Source organism: Diceros bicornis, chromosome 8 (genome assembly GCF_020826845.1).
Source record: "Diceros bicornis minor isolate mBicDic1 chromosome 8, mDicBic1.mat.cur, whole genome shotgun sequence".
Taxonomy (NCBI): Eukaryota; Metazoa; Chordata; class Mammalia; order Perissodactyla; family Rhinocerotidae; genus Diceros; species Diceros bicornis.
Genome location: NC_080747.1, coordinates 47,238,382 through 47,253,329, shown reverse-complemented (window position 1 = coordinate 47,253,329; position 14,948 = coordinate 47,238,382).

Genomic DNA, 14,948 nt, shown 5'->3' with positions numbered 1-14,948 from the left:
ACTGTGCTGAATATTTTACATAAATTATCTCATTTTATACTTAAATTCACCTAGTGAGCTGTTATTAAATTATATATAAGAAGAAAAATGTTCAGAGAGATTAAGAAACTTGCTCAGAGTCAAACAGCCAGTAGGAAGCAGAGTGGAATTTAAATAAAGATTTGTCTGACTCATAGATATTCAGTCTCAGTCTCTATACTACATCATCTATTTCTCCTGTACAAAATCTGAGTAAACCAACAACCAGCTTTAGCAAATAAAGCAATACACCCTTTGCCACAGACTTGTATATCATCTCTGAGCAAAGTTCTTATGTGCACATACTCTGCTATTATCCTGTAGGTAACAATCCACCTCATTGAAAGATGTTTAGAAATCATGTAGTGTGACATTTCTGACAGTTTTTCCAATGTACAACAAATCACAGTATAATGAGGAAATGATAAGAATAGGATACCTGATTAAAAAGTCAAGGCCTGTGCCCAGCTATAAATATATGCAGCCCTCCAGAATTCTAAACGTGAGAAGTAAAAAGCAACTTGAATTCATGCAGGGTCAATGCGGTATAGGGGAAGGGAAACTATGACATGTGGTTCTTCTAAATATGTCACTTATTAAACAAACGATATTAACAGAGGTCACATTGCCTCTCCTCATTCATTCACAAAATTGGGCGTATCCAATGGTGAATAAAATAATCTTTGGGAGAATATTCTATTATTACTGCTGTGTTCTAATTCTTATTGTAATACCCTTAGGGTAAATAAATATCCAAATCACAAGCACAGAGGAAGGTCATTTTAGAAAAAAATCTCTAAGTGACTATATTCTATTTTACTAATATGAATTCTAGTGATTTGCAAAAGTTCCTTCCTACAAATTTTTCTGGTAAACTCCAGGAGTTTTTTAGCTTGCCCATAATGTACTATTCTTGCCAGGATGACCAGAATCCAGGTGTACTCTTGAGGTGTCCTCTGCCACCTATGACTTCAGGAAATTCTAATTCGAGGTATTTATTTCCCTCCGACATTTGCTTGTGATTCGTTAGTGAACTTCTGTCTTGCTAACATAGCCTGCTAGAATCTTGACAATTCATGGAGCTGAGGCTCTGACTGCCTACCTTCTCCTGCCCTTTCTTAGAGCAAACTGTGCCATCACTGCTCTTAATGCAGATCTCAGAGTATTATCCAGACTATAACAGATTTGAGGCGCCACTTAACTCTCCTCTCCTTTGGTCTCCTTCCAATACAGAATATGCAACCAAAGAAAATAGCTAAATCAAAAATATTGTGTAGTAAATGTGCAAGTTTCTGATTTTCTAGAAGAAAGACATAGTATAATAAAAGCTAGATTAGAAAACATGGCTTTTACTTGATATTAAAGTAGGACCTCCTGCTTTTTACTCTAAAAGGAAAATTTGAATTCATTTGCTCAGGTGTGTCTATACATAGGTGTGCCTATATATATATATATCTCACAATATATATTGTGAGATAAGACTGGCTCTGCCAGGCCCACTCCAAGGCTGGCCACATGTGTGGATGCCTACATTACTTACCTTGCTTCAGAGGGAAAAGAAAATACCTGAAGAGTAGCCAAATCTGGCAAAATAGGCCATGCCAGATGTCCTTTGCCACAGGGAAGCAAAGAAATTCAAGACTGTAAAAGGATATACTATGTATTCACTTCACTATCTCACGTTTTGATAGGATTCTTGCCCATTAGTGAAAGGGAGCTCAGTCACGTTTTCATCAGTAAGACTAGCAACTCCCATAATGGGGATGGATAAATATGAAGATTAAAAGAGGGATTCCCCCCAAATCTTATGTATGGTCAGAGGGTCATCTATGAGCAAGTGCTACAATGTGAGGATATGGAAAGGGGCACAGACATTTCTCCCTATACTATTACAGAGTTGATTACTTGAATATTAAGGGAGGAAGTGCCTTCCCGCTGACTATACTCATTCAGGGATACTCCATTGTAAAGCTTCCTGGGTGCCTTGAAGTTTGTAACACTAGGGAAATAATTCTTTGAATCCACACACAGAGAGCCATTGCCTCCGATGTGTAGGTAATTGGGCTGGATTTTATTCTGGAGCCAAGTGTATGCTGCTCCAGAAACAGTCACTCTATTTGACAATTTGAGACCCAGTGCTAAATTAAGAACAATATGATGTCTAGACCACCCCATCTCCTAAATAACTGTACTACCTAGAGTACATTTATTTTTAAGTGGTCCATGAATCTATGCTTACAATTTGTCTTAGGACAGGTGTGTGGGGACAGTGTGAGGTAGCATGATCATTATCAAGGTCTTATACATTTGCCCACATGAGGAATGTCTGCCCATCTTATGTTTGAATGATGAGATAGATTGAAATGTTATTAGCAACTAACATACCAAACACTTTGCACTTTACATTGCAAAAGTTTTGGCATGCATTATCTCATTTAATCTTCACAACAAACTTAAGATTTTAAATATAATTTTTATTTTATGGATGAGTATGATGGTTAATTTTGATGTCAACTTGACTGGGCTAAGGGATGCCTAGATAGACAGTAAAATATTATTTCTGGGTGTGTCTGTGAGGGTGTTTCTGGAAGAGATTAGCATTTGAATTGGTAGACTGAGGAAAGAAGACCACTCTCACCAATGCAGGTGAGCATCGTCCAATCCACTGAGGACCTGAATAGAACAAAAAGGCAGAAGAAGGGTGAATTTGCTTTCTTGCTTGAGCTGGGATATTCATCATCTCCTCTTCTTCGACACTGGTGCGCCTTTGGACTCAGACTGGGATTACACCTTTGGCTCCCCTGATTCTTAGGCATCTGGGTTTGGACTGGAACTACACCACTAGCTTTCTTCAGCTTGCAGACAGGAGATCATAGGATTTCTCAGTCTTCATAATTGTGTGAAATGATCCCTCATAATAAATATCTTTATGTAAATCTATATATATCCTATTAGTTCCATTTCTCTGGAGAACCCTGACTAAATACAATGGGGAAACTAAAGCTTGGAGAAAAATAAACCATTTTGCTTCAATAATATAAATTAATAAGTAATGGACTCAGACTGAAATTCTAGGTACAAGGGCAGTAGACACTATTCGGTTCATCATGGACACTGATGCCTTAATTGGGCATGAATGAAACCAATTCCACCTACCAACAGCTTCTAATTCTAAATTTCTTGTCAAAATGTTCTCTTATAGTTATATATTATAAAATAATTTATGCATGTATATAGATACATATTAGTAGCACAGAGCTAATTATAAGTATACATATATTACTTTGGGTGCCAAGTGATGGTAGCTGACAAGAAACATGCTTTTTGTTTTTCCTCATTCAAAAACGTTTTCTTTGGCTTTCCAGCAATGGAAGATTGTACATGCTTGCTTTTTCTTGCTGTAGACCTAGAACTAATTTCAAGTATGTGACAACTGGATCTCACAGCTTGAAATTTGGTATGTCTAGCACTAGATATAAAGATGTTGTGGGGAATTTATTGCCAAAAAAACCTCTGTAATACTTGGACTATTGCAAAATAAGTATAGATATTAGGAGCAGCAGTAACTTCTCTTATTGAAAAAAAAGAACAGATGGAATATTAAGATGTTGTAGGTGTTATTTTTATTTTAGATATTTTATTTGGGATTTGAGCCATATCATACTCCTTGGTACAATATCAGAGTACTTTTCCTTAAATGAAGCATAGGTAAACATCAGGGGCAAGCTTGAGTATCACATATAAAGCAATAAACAAAATTGTCCTTCAAGGGTCTGATTGACTGCTAGAGAGAACTGTCATAATATGTCAAGCAGGAGAGAGCCTCCATTCTGAATTAGAAAGTTATTTGTCTACATGTGTGGCCACTCCAATAACTCATGAGACTATCTATGGTTATACTATGTAACAGTGATAAATGACTCACTTCTTATAAAAGCCTAGGAATTAACATAGAATTAAGAAGTTCAAAGATTTAGTGCTGGGGTGGCTTCACTTACATGCCTATTGCGTGCCAGGTACTATTCTAAACACTATCTGAATTAATGCATGAAAGTGCTGATAGCACAAAGTCTGCATATTTGGGCTAAAAATGTGATCAATCTACTAATGGTTTTCTTTGATATGAAAGTCTCTTGGCCAGTAGTGAACAAATGGAAATGGCTATACGCTAGGATTAGGGAACTGAGTGAAAGCTGCAAGTTAATATTCAACAAAGAAAATCATCAATGCTAAAGTCAGAGTTTCGATAGACAAAGACTGGGGCATACACCTTAGTCTTTGTTTTTTCTCGCCTCCATTTCAGTAGATGCTGTGCTCTCAGACCCAATGACTTATCAAATACTGATGAGTAAGTCTCCTATAGGACAACTTCTCTGTATGGTGGGTCAAACTATTGTTGGAAGCCCAACCAGTTATGGGAACACAGACATCTCAGTCCCAGTTGGAAGAAATACCAGAACTAAGGTGAACGCAATTATCCACATGACGAATTAGAGATAGTATTTCGAGAAACTAAACAGAAGACAAGACTGATGTAACTTAAGACAGAGAGCCTTGTGAATGATCCTGTAGAGATCATGAATTAAAAGCACTTAGAAATGATGTTTCCACTAAGGAATGATCATTAAACCTTCCTGAGATAAGAATTGGCACTGGAAGGTTAACAATTGGATTCTTTAAAATTTTAAAGTGCCATTTTCCCTCATAAAAATATTTAAATATATAACTTCTTTCCTGTTATTATAAAGAATGTTATCCCTGAAGAAGAACACGAGAGCAACGGTTCTTAACTAAGGGCAATTTCTCCCCCAAAGGACATTCAGCAACGTCCGAAGATATTTTTGGTATCTGGGGAGTGGGGGCTACTAGGATCTAGTGGGTAGGGTTGGTGTTAAGCATTCTACAGTGCACAGTACAGGCCCCACAAGAGCATTACTCAGCCCAAAATACCAATAGTACCTAGATTGAGAAACCACACACTAAGGTAATACTTATAATAATTACATGCCGCTACTACTATGATCCATTTTCTTTGTAAGTATCTGTTGGCATCCTTTAGGTAGATAAATAGCTAACTTGGTAAAATAAGCTGCTTTGTAAACATTTTGGAAATGGTTTATGCAAATTTATAAATCTTTCTTTCTCCCTCTCTCTCCACACACACACACCTATGTATGTATATCAGCGTTGGAATTAATGTTTGAATATTGATTTTGTTTTTTATCAAGCCCATTAGACTATAAGCTAATAAAGGTTTTACCTGTCTTGTTTATATTCCCAAGTCCTAACAAAAGTCTTTTTTTTATTAAGATCAAGTATATGTAAAACAGACAAACAAATGACTAGGGTTATGTTTTGTGTGTGCCGTGTTCAGATGGAAATAAACTGATAAGAAACTAGAGGAATAAGTAATATAGCATGATTTAGACTTCCTTTGTTTAATCTTATTTCTTCCATTCTGCCAGCAGTGTGCATTTGTCAAGTTACGTAATGCCTCTATGCCTCAATTTGCTCACATATAAAATGTAATAGTAATACCTATTATATAAGGTTGTTTTAAGAATTAAATGAGTAATACATTTTAAAAACTCATAACAGTGTCTGAGCACAAAACAAATTTTATTTACCGCCCTCTGTATTCATTCTTTTTCCCAAATTCTTTTATAGGGCGACGAAATTTGGCAGAGCCCAAAACATTCATCTGACCTCAGGATTTCTCCCTGTATCTCCATAAGAAAGAACAGACATGGTCCTTCATTATTCTTTGTATGGAGTGTAAGAATAAGGTACACAGCAGATGAGAGATAGTGCTTTTCTTCCAGATCCAAGGCAAATATCCAGAACCTTAAGATTCCCTGAAGGCTTAGCATGCAAAGCCAGTAAATTCCATCAGAAAGGGGCTATGCTTGCCACTTGCCTGGATGTTATCTTGAGAGGACCTACCAGATCCTGCTGACTCCGGTTGCCTTGTAGGTAAACTGCTGTTGTGAGTTGATTGTCTCTAGTCTCACTGCTTGGAGGAGGACTTTGACATGCAGCAGGAAGGCTTGGGGGTATAACATTCCTCCATGTGCATCAGCAATGAAATAAATCTCTATCAGCTTTTCCTCTACCTGCTCCCTAGAGAAGAATCCACCACAACTTCTACTTGTCATGCATTTGCCACTGAGAAAGGAATCTTAAAAGAATGCATCAGGGCTTATCAAGCTCAACATCACGATCAAGAAGAGAAAATAATTACAGCTCAATTAAGGAAACATGTTAACATGAACAATGAAGATAGATATTCAAGGTGGACATTCAAAGCAGAAGTCTCTCCTTGAAGTACATTAAATGAAAAAGATAAGATTTCTTTGTGAAAAATATAACAACAAAAATGAAAGTAATGAGAAAACTCACAAATATGCACAAAGGTTTTCTGAAACAAAAGAAATCCCACGGTTTCCAAATTTTAAAGTCAGTAGATCAACTGAAAAACAGGATTTTTACTATTGGGAACAGAAATATTATTGAGGAAGATCAAATCAAATATATATAAGCAGTGTATTTTCTTTCTGTTTGTAATATGTATAGAAATGGAATTCATAAGGGAAAATAAAAGATGCAGAGAACAGGTAAAGGAAATCTCATATGCAAATAATAGAAACTATGTAAAGAAAAATATTGCAGAGATGGTAATTGAACATAAGAAAATTTCCCTAAGCTGAAGAAAACTTTTATTTAAAAAAATTCAATAAATCCTAGAAAAATTAATTTTAAAGACTTACTGTAAGACATAACAATAATATTTCTACATTTCCAGAATAAATGGATATCTTACCAACCTTCAGACTCAAATAAAACTTCTTTTACAGGTCTTTTATCTGCTATACTAGAAGCTAATAATGACAGTGGAAGAATATCTACAGACTATTGAGAGAAAATGACAGTAATTCCAGAATCCTCTAGCCAGCCGCTGTATTACTTCACTGTCAACATTAAAGTGCTATATATTTAGACATGCAAGAATTCAGAAAATATTCACTTCTATGTATTCTAACCAAATATCTATTGCATCTGTACAGATATTCAAGATATGGAAGAAACATTAGGCAAACAATGGTTAGCAAAAAGTCTTACACTATTTATGCTTAAATTCAGATAGATGGTAATATTGTAAACATAGGTGAAAATAAGTAAGTAACGATATTGAAACAGAAGATAAAACATGTAAGAAAAAATATATAATAACCCAGAACTAAGGCATTTCACATTTTGGTGATAAAAATTAGAGATAAAATTTGGGAAGTAAAATAATTCTAAATTAAGATTTCACGTTGGAGGGGAATGAAGGAGCAAAATAAAAGTATTCAAATAGTTTTACTCTGATGGAAAAGGTGTTGGTGAATAAATCATCTGGGTGAGAGTGTAATTTGAAAGACTAAAGAAATAGAGCTCTATTTATTATTGATAAGAAAGGGAAAGGAATAGGCAAAATTGAAAAGCAGAATAGAATTTAAGAACTAGAAAAGGCAAAAGACGAATGAGCAGAAATGTAACCAGTTAGTAGGTATAAGTGAGAGGAACAAAATAGAATGTCAATTATTACACTAGGCGTGGATTGGCTGAATCCCTTATCAAAACACAGACATTGTCAGATTGAGTGTCTTGGCTAGGGTGCCCCTTGCCCTTGGGGCCCCTGGGCAAAATTTTAAAGAACCACAGTGATGCAGGGCCCAATAGGAATGTGGACAGGCCTTCACAGGGAAGTTCCTATCTTTGTGTAAGATTAAGGTCACCACACTGTTCTCTAAATTATTTGAAGCCTAAAGGCTTAATATAAACTGGCTATTGTAATTTGGTTATCTTATAATATTTCAGATTGAATTTAGTCTTCAATGTTTTTTTGGAATGTAAGGAAGAACATAATTCCCTTGGAAATCTGTGGAATTGACTGAATTATCAACATGCGTTTTAACCACATGAGAGATGAGAATATTTCACTCTACTCCATCGTTAGCTATAGAACTTCTTCCACTGGCTCTCAGGATGGTGGGAGATGGACTGTTCATGTTTGGCTCATATTTTGTGAGCCACCTTCTCAGTAGGACAAAGAGAAACTATTTGAGTCCCAACTCTAGAATGATAAAATCAGCCCATAATAAGATTAGTATATTGAAAAAAGACAATAAACGAGATATAGTTCAGAAGAAACAAAGGGAAAAAAAAAGTCAAAAAATTAAGAATAAAGCTTAAACAAATCTAAGTCAATTTATATATATATATATATAAACAAATAAAAATAAAAATATCACACATAGCAACATAAATAGCAGACAAATTGGAGCTAAGGGCCAAAAGCATTATACAAGAGAAAGAGGGACACATGTACTTACAAAATGTAAAACCCACAAAGACACTAAACATTTATGAACTGATGACAAGAAGCCAAATAAAGGAATAAAAATTACTTTGAAATGGAAGGACAACTTCATAAAAGTGAAAGTTTAGTGAATAATTTAATATATCCTTTCCGGAACCTAAAGAGCCAAATATACAGAAAGCAATGTATTGCAATAACATAGAAGATTTGAATAATGTGTAATCAAAAATCTTAAATGTTTGTGTTTACAAACATTACATATATGTAATTTTGTTCTTCATAGAGAATGCAAACTCTTTTCTTTTATGCGTGCATCACTTACAAGAAACTATCATATACTTTATTACAAAGATACTCTTATTTAGTTCTGAAAGGGTAGATGTTTTATATGGTGTGATTCAATGAAACCAAAAAATCAAGAGTTGAAACATGATCAAAGAAGATTTATGTATTTAAAAATTTAGAAACATTCTTCAAAATATCCACAGGATACTAGAAAATATTAAAAATGGAAAGTAATTGCAAAGAAATCAGAAAACAATGAAAAACAGAACAATTTAGTAAACCTATGGGAATCAAGTAAGAACGCATTTGGAGAAATAATTATCATTGTAAATGTATTTATTATAAAAATCAGAGTAAAATTATGTAAATTAATACAAGTAACGGCTCTATCTGAAAGTTCACTTTATGCCACTTTGCTTATATAAAGACCTACCTTTGTACCTGTTTTCGCTAATCAAAAGAGATCAGAAGAAGATTTTGGCCTTTACGAAACAAGGCAAATAGCGAAAATACTGTTCAGTGTTTTGTTTGCAGCAAGCTGTTAAGGAGGCTAAGCAGTCAACCACACTGTGGTGTTTCCAGCCCTCCATATCAGCCACATCAGATGAGGAACTTTGACCTTCCACCTTGAGGCAGGCTGACAGAGAAGGTGTAGATGTTGGTGAACTGTCTGCCCTGATGGATTCAGATGATTATGAGATGTTAATAGTTGACCCCTTCCTCTCTCCTACACCCCAGTCTCCTGTACCTCCCACCACCCCAACCTCCAATGACTCAGCCTAACACCCCATCATCACCACCACCACCTCTCAGCCTTCCAGGGTGCTCGCTCTCTCCCCAATTCTGGTAAGTGAAACTATACTGTACAGACATTATTTCTACTTTCTGTAGGCTGTGTATTTCTCATATTCCTGCTTTTAGTATATGTTAGTGTTATTTTAGCTTTTGTGTGTTGTTTGGTATGATTTGGTAGGTTATTTTTTAGGTCTGGGAACGCTCAAAAATTTTTCCCATCTAAACTAATGATAATTTCTCTTTACTTTATGCCATTTCAGCTTACAAAAGTTTTCATAGGAATGCTCTACTTTCAGATAATGGGGAAAATCTGTGTTTAAATTAACAAATTGAACAAGACTACAAAATAAATCAAAGAATTGGGAAATTAAGTTATAACTAATGAAATGTGAAAAAAAGGAAAATAATAGAACTCAATGATAAAATCAAATGCATTTTTTAATCAAAAATAAATCTTTGGCAGTTTAAATTATGTTAAAAAAGAGAGACAGAATTTATAAGAGTTTTTGTTGTTGCTTGAGGCTCTGTTAATTTTCTATCCACAGTCGTTCTGCCCATTTCTGTTGCTTGTAAAACTTCAGTTTTTTTAATTGTCCTCCAAGTGATCAGGTCTTCAAGAGAATCCCAGGTGGTGAATCTTGATGGGTCTAAACAAATACTAACAAACTCAATCATCTTGCAAACACCTGGTTTACTTATGGACACATGGTGAAATTCTGGGAAATAAGAGATGAGGGAAAGGCAACTTGATGGCTTTTGATAAAAAAAAATTTTTGTCTAAAGTGGGACACTAGATAGGGATATTTTATTTTCTGCCTAAGGATACTGTAATTTGTATGAAATGCCTGAAAAGTTTCCAGCCATTTTTGGGGCCATGAGGGGTGTCAGTCAAAGATTGTTTCTTAAAGTATGATGCACCCAGCAGCATTAACATCACCTGGAAACACAAATCCCAAACCTTGCACCCATTCTAGCCCAGAGCTTCTAAAGCAGAAACTCTGTAGTATAACAAGCCCTCCAGGTGATTCTGCCGCAGGTTAAAGTTGAGAACCACTGCTTGGAGAGATGAAGCATCATCCTAAGAATGGCTGAGGGTAAATATTGAAGGAAACTGGGTCGTGATCATATTGTGGAGCTGCTGATTTAATGAGACCTGGGCCTGTCCTATCTCCAGAATTTTCTTTTTCTTTCTTTTTATTTTTTAAAGCAGTAAAATGATGTTTAATGCACTGTGTGACAGTAAAATTCTAAAATCCATAGTTTGGTAAAATCCATACCTTTATAGAGAGTTTTCTTTTTGCCAATGTCTTAGTCATCCATTTGAGCCCACTGCTGAGAAGACTGCTTGACCTCAAAAGATCCAAACAAGAAAATGGGAGTAAAAATAAAACCCTGGTCTATGCACGATTACTAAGCTTTGACACCTTAATTATTTTTCTATTTATCTTTTTCCTTTGTATCTTGCATTTTTAAAAATTTTATCACATTATGTCCATAAAATTTTTTACAATTAGGTACACAGTTATTAGTAAGCAGTGACAAAATTTTAATTATTATGACATATCTTGTTGTTTAAAAAGGTTATGTAATTATCCAGATTTCTTTTTGTTTTTTTTTTACTTGTTGCTTAAAGCATCATAACTTAAACTCTTAGAAGAAGATAAGCAAACCTACAAATGAAAAATTAAAATTATAAGAAGATATTACATGCAATGCAATGACAATACATTAGAAAATCTAGAGAAAATTGATTTTTTTTTAGCAAAACATAAATTAACAAATTTACATAAAAGGAGTTAAAAAACTTGAACAGGCAAATACTAATGAAGATATCAGAAGGCAATTAAAGCTCCACCTTTAAAAGAAAGACTTGGAACATCAATGTTTTAACAGCTGATTTCTATTCACCAATTAAAGAAAAGGTAATTTTCTTATGAATATTTTAGATTATACCAACAATTGGAATTTAACATAAACTTCATGTCTTAACAAAAATAAAGATAATTCAAATTTATAGTCACTTATAAGTACAAATAAGGCAGGCAAAATAATATTTGGTGTATTGAATTCAGCAATTCATAAAAGCAACATAATCAGTCAGCTTTTATTCCAGGAAATTCATTGCAAGGAAAAATTAAAGAAGAAAAACAAGCTAATTTCACAGTAGATTCTAGAAAACTGCCTGATAAAACACAGCCATTCATAGTAAAATTCTAAGTAAAATAGAAATAGAAGGAAAGTACTTAAATAGGATAAAGTTAATTTTCAAAGCACAGTAAAATCTATCAGACAACATGATGAAATGCTGAAGCCTTTTGCATAAATTCGAGAATAAAAGAGGAATGCTTTTCCTGACCTACTGTTATTCATGATCAGGGTTTTTTACACATTTTGGAAAGAAGTGCTATGAATATATATATTTTTGAAGAAAAGATTATAAACTTAGGGCCGGCCCCATGGCTTAGCGGTTAAGTGCGCGCTCCGCTACTGGCTGCCCGGGGTTCGGATCCCAGGCGTGCACCGACGCACCGCTTCTCCAGCCATGCTGAGGCCGCGTCCCACATACAGCAACTAGAAGGATGTGCAACTATGACATACAACTACCTACTGGGGCTTTGGGGACAAAAAAGGAGGAGATTGGCAGTAGATGTTAGCTCAGAGCCGGTCTTCCTCAGCAAAAAGAGGAGGATTAGCGTGAATGTTAGCTAAGGGTTGATCTTCCTCACAAAAAAAAAAAAAAAAGAAATTTATAAGACTTATAGGAAGTAAACACCAATTTTTAAGGACATTGAAACTATAAGAAGACATGGATAATTATACTATGCTCTTAATGAGAAGATTTAATTTCAAGAAAGAAACAGTACTCCAAAAATAATATATAAATATAATGAAACTCCATTGACAATCCCTGAGGAAAGTTTTCCAGATTCTAATATTAATAAGGAAGTCTACAATTCCATTAAACAAGAAAATATGAAGAAAAAGAGAATTATGGAAGACTGAGTTTATGAGATATTGAATTTTTCTGTAAAACCACAGTAATTATAACATGATATTGTCACAGGAATAGTGAATTAGATCAGTGTAACAGAATACATACTCCATAAAGTTTAATATAGAAATGTTTGCATTTCAATTCAATGGGGAAACGAGATTTATTTATTAATGATCTCATCTTAATTAATTATCCATCTGAAAGCAAAAACACACTTTCTAATTTTTCATCTCACTGCTATAAATAGATAATTCCCAATATATCAGAGATTTAAATGCAAAAAAAAAAAGACACAAAGAAAATTAGAGAAAATATTAGGAGAATACTTGAAAAAACATGGGATGTAGATCCTTACCTGCCACAAGGCAGAAAGGAAAGCCATGATAATAAAAGAAAGGTATCCGTGTTTAGCAATATGAAAAATTTTAAAAATATAGCAAAATATAAATTAGGCAGAGTCAAAAGGCAAATGACAGGTGTTAAAAATATTTGCAACCTATATGAATTGAAATTACAAATAATTCTCAATTTTACAATAGTTTAAGAAATAAATGAGAGAAATATGATCTGGAGAAAAATCTGAAAAGCATATGAATAGGAAATTCACCATAAATGTTAAGAAAAGGTGCTCATCTTTAGCATCAGTAAAGAAAATGCCAATTAAAATAAAATATCAGATTGACACAGGAATGCCTTCTATTGCTAATGGGAATGTGGGCACTCTCACACCGCTGAGCAGGTATTCGGAAAAACATATCTATCAAAATTTTAAAATATGCATAATCTTTCATTTCATTGCATGAAAATTTGCGATGTTAGCCTACAGAAATGACGTCACTCTTGTGCAAATATACATATACGTATATATATATGTAAGTGTGTTGTACATAACTGTTTCTATTGGCCAAAAATTGAAAATATTTACTTCATGGAACAACTAATAGTTATCTTGGCATTATCATGCTATATTACATAGGATTATTTAATATTTGTTGCATGATAATTAATACTTTTTAAGTAATTTATTCAATTTACTACTCCTCCAAAGTACTATCATTTCAATGTCTTCCAGTTCAATAATACCACAAATTTGATTATTATGTTAATCATTAGATCTTCCATGACTAATAAAATTAGAGCATAATATCTTCCTTTTCATTGAAATGAAAATGGAATATACCCACATTATATTCCATCTTTTACTGAAGATGGAATAGGCCTATTCCTATATCATTTGAAATTTCTCCCATAATGTTGGTGCACAAGTTGTTTCTTGACTGAATTAGTGATTATTTTTAATGTGAATATATTTCAACAACTAATTTACATTGAGGTTATGTTTTAGCACACTTTCAGAAAATATATTAAGGTTAATAACTATCTATTGGAGGCAGTGTAAGTATTTTCTGAGATTCACATTTTAGGTATATAATTTGTGAGGTGATTAGTACAAATTTACTATATAAATTACTTTTAATTGTAATCTACAAATAGTTAATCCAGATTGCCAACTGATTTGGCAAATTCAAATACATCTATGTTATTCTCATTGATACTGTTACACCATTCGGTAAAAAAAATTCTCACTCTGAGTATAAGTGACTCCTGTAATCATAGCTGTATCTCATTTGATTAAGTTAATAGAGTGTCTGAAATTGTGTATATCAGGAAGCTATTGAGATAATCTCAATGTACTTAAACTTCTGCTAATGTATCTCTTTCATCTCAACATTTACCAATTAAACTATGTTCCCATAAATCTCTTAAAAATAACACAGACAGACAGATAAGCAAGAAAAAAACAAATGGACCTGTTTTATGGTATCAACATTTTAAAGCTGGAAAAAGACATTAAAAAGTATCTCTTTTGAACCTATTACTTTATAAAATAAGATACTCAATTATAGTACCAAGCATAAAATCCTTTCTAAACATAATAGACACATTAAAATTCTGTTAAGGTTAATTTAAAAAAAATATATGTAGGAAGTTATGTAGATAATTAACAGGAGTGCTGAGAATCTAAATTATATTTTCTTATTCAAAAGTCCAGTCTGGCCTCAAATGTGCATGATCATAATACTTACCTGATGCGTTTGTTAAAATATATGTTCCTAAACCTTTTTGCTGGAGATTTCAACTGATTCAGTAGTTCTGTGTTTGTTATTGTGATCAGGGACGTGAGGAAGAACTGAACAATAGAGTTCCTGTCAATAGATTGGGATATTGCCAAACTTTAAATTTAACCTAGTAGATATACAAATCAGTCATATCTATTCTGTAGCATTTTCTCCTCCACTCATTCTTTCTCTGTAAAGAACACTCAACTCAGTTACTTGCCTTTTTTTTAAATAGGGATCACTATGAGCAGTAGGCTTTCCTTTCTGACTCTACTCAGAGTTAATATCGATATCTCCTCCTCTAAGATTCTTAAAGCTTCAATTAAACAAAAATTCGCTTCTCTTACTTAATAGGTTAGATGTAATTTTTTAA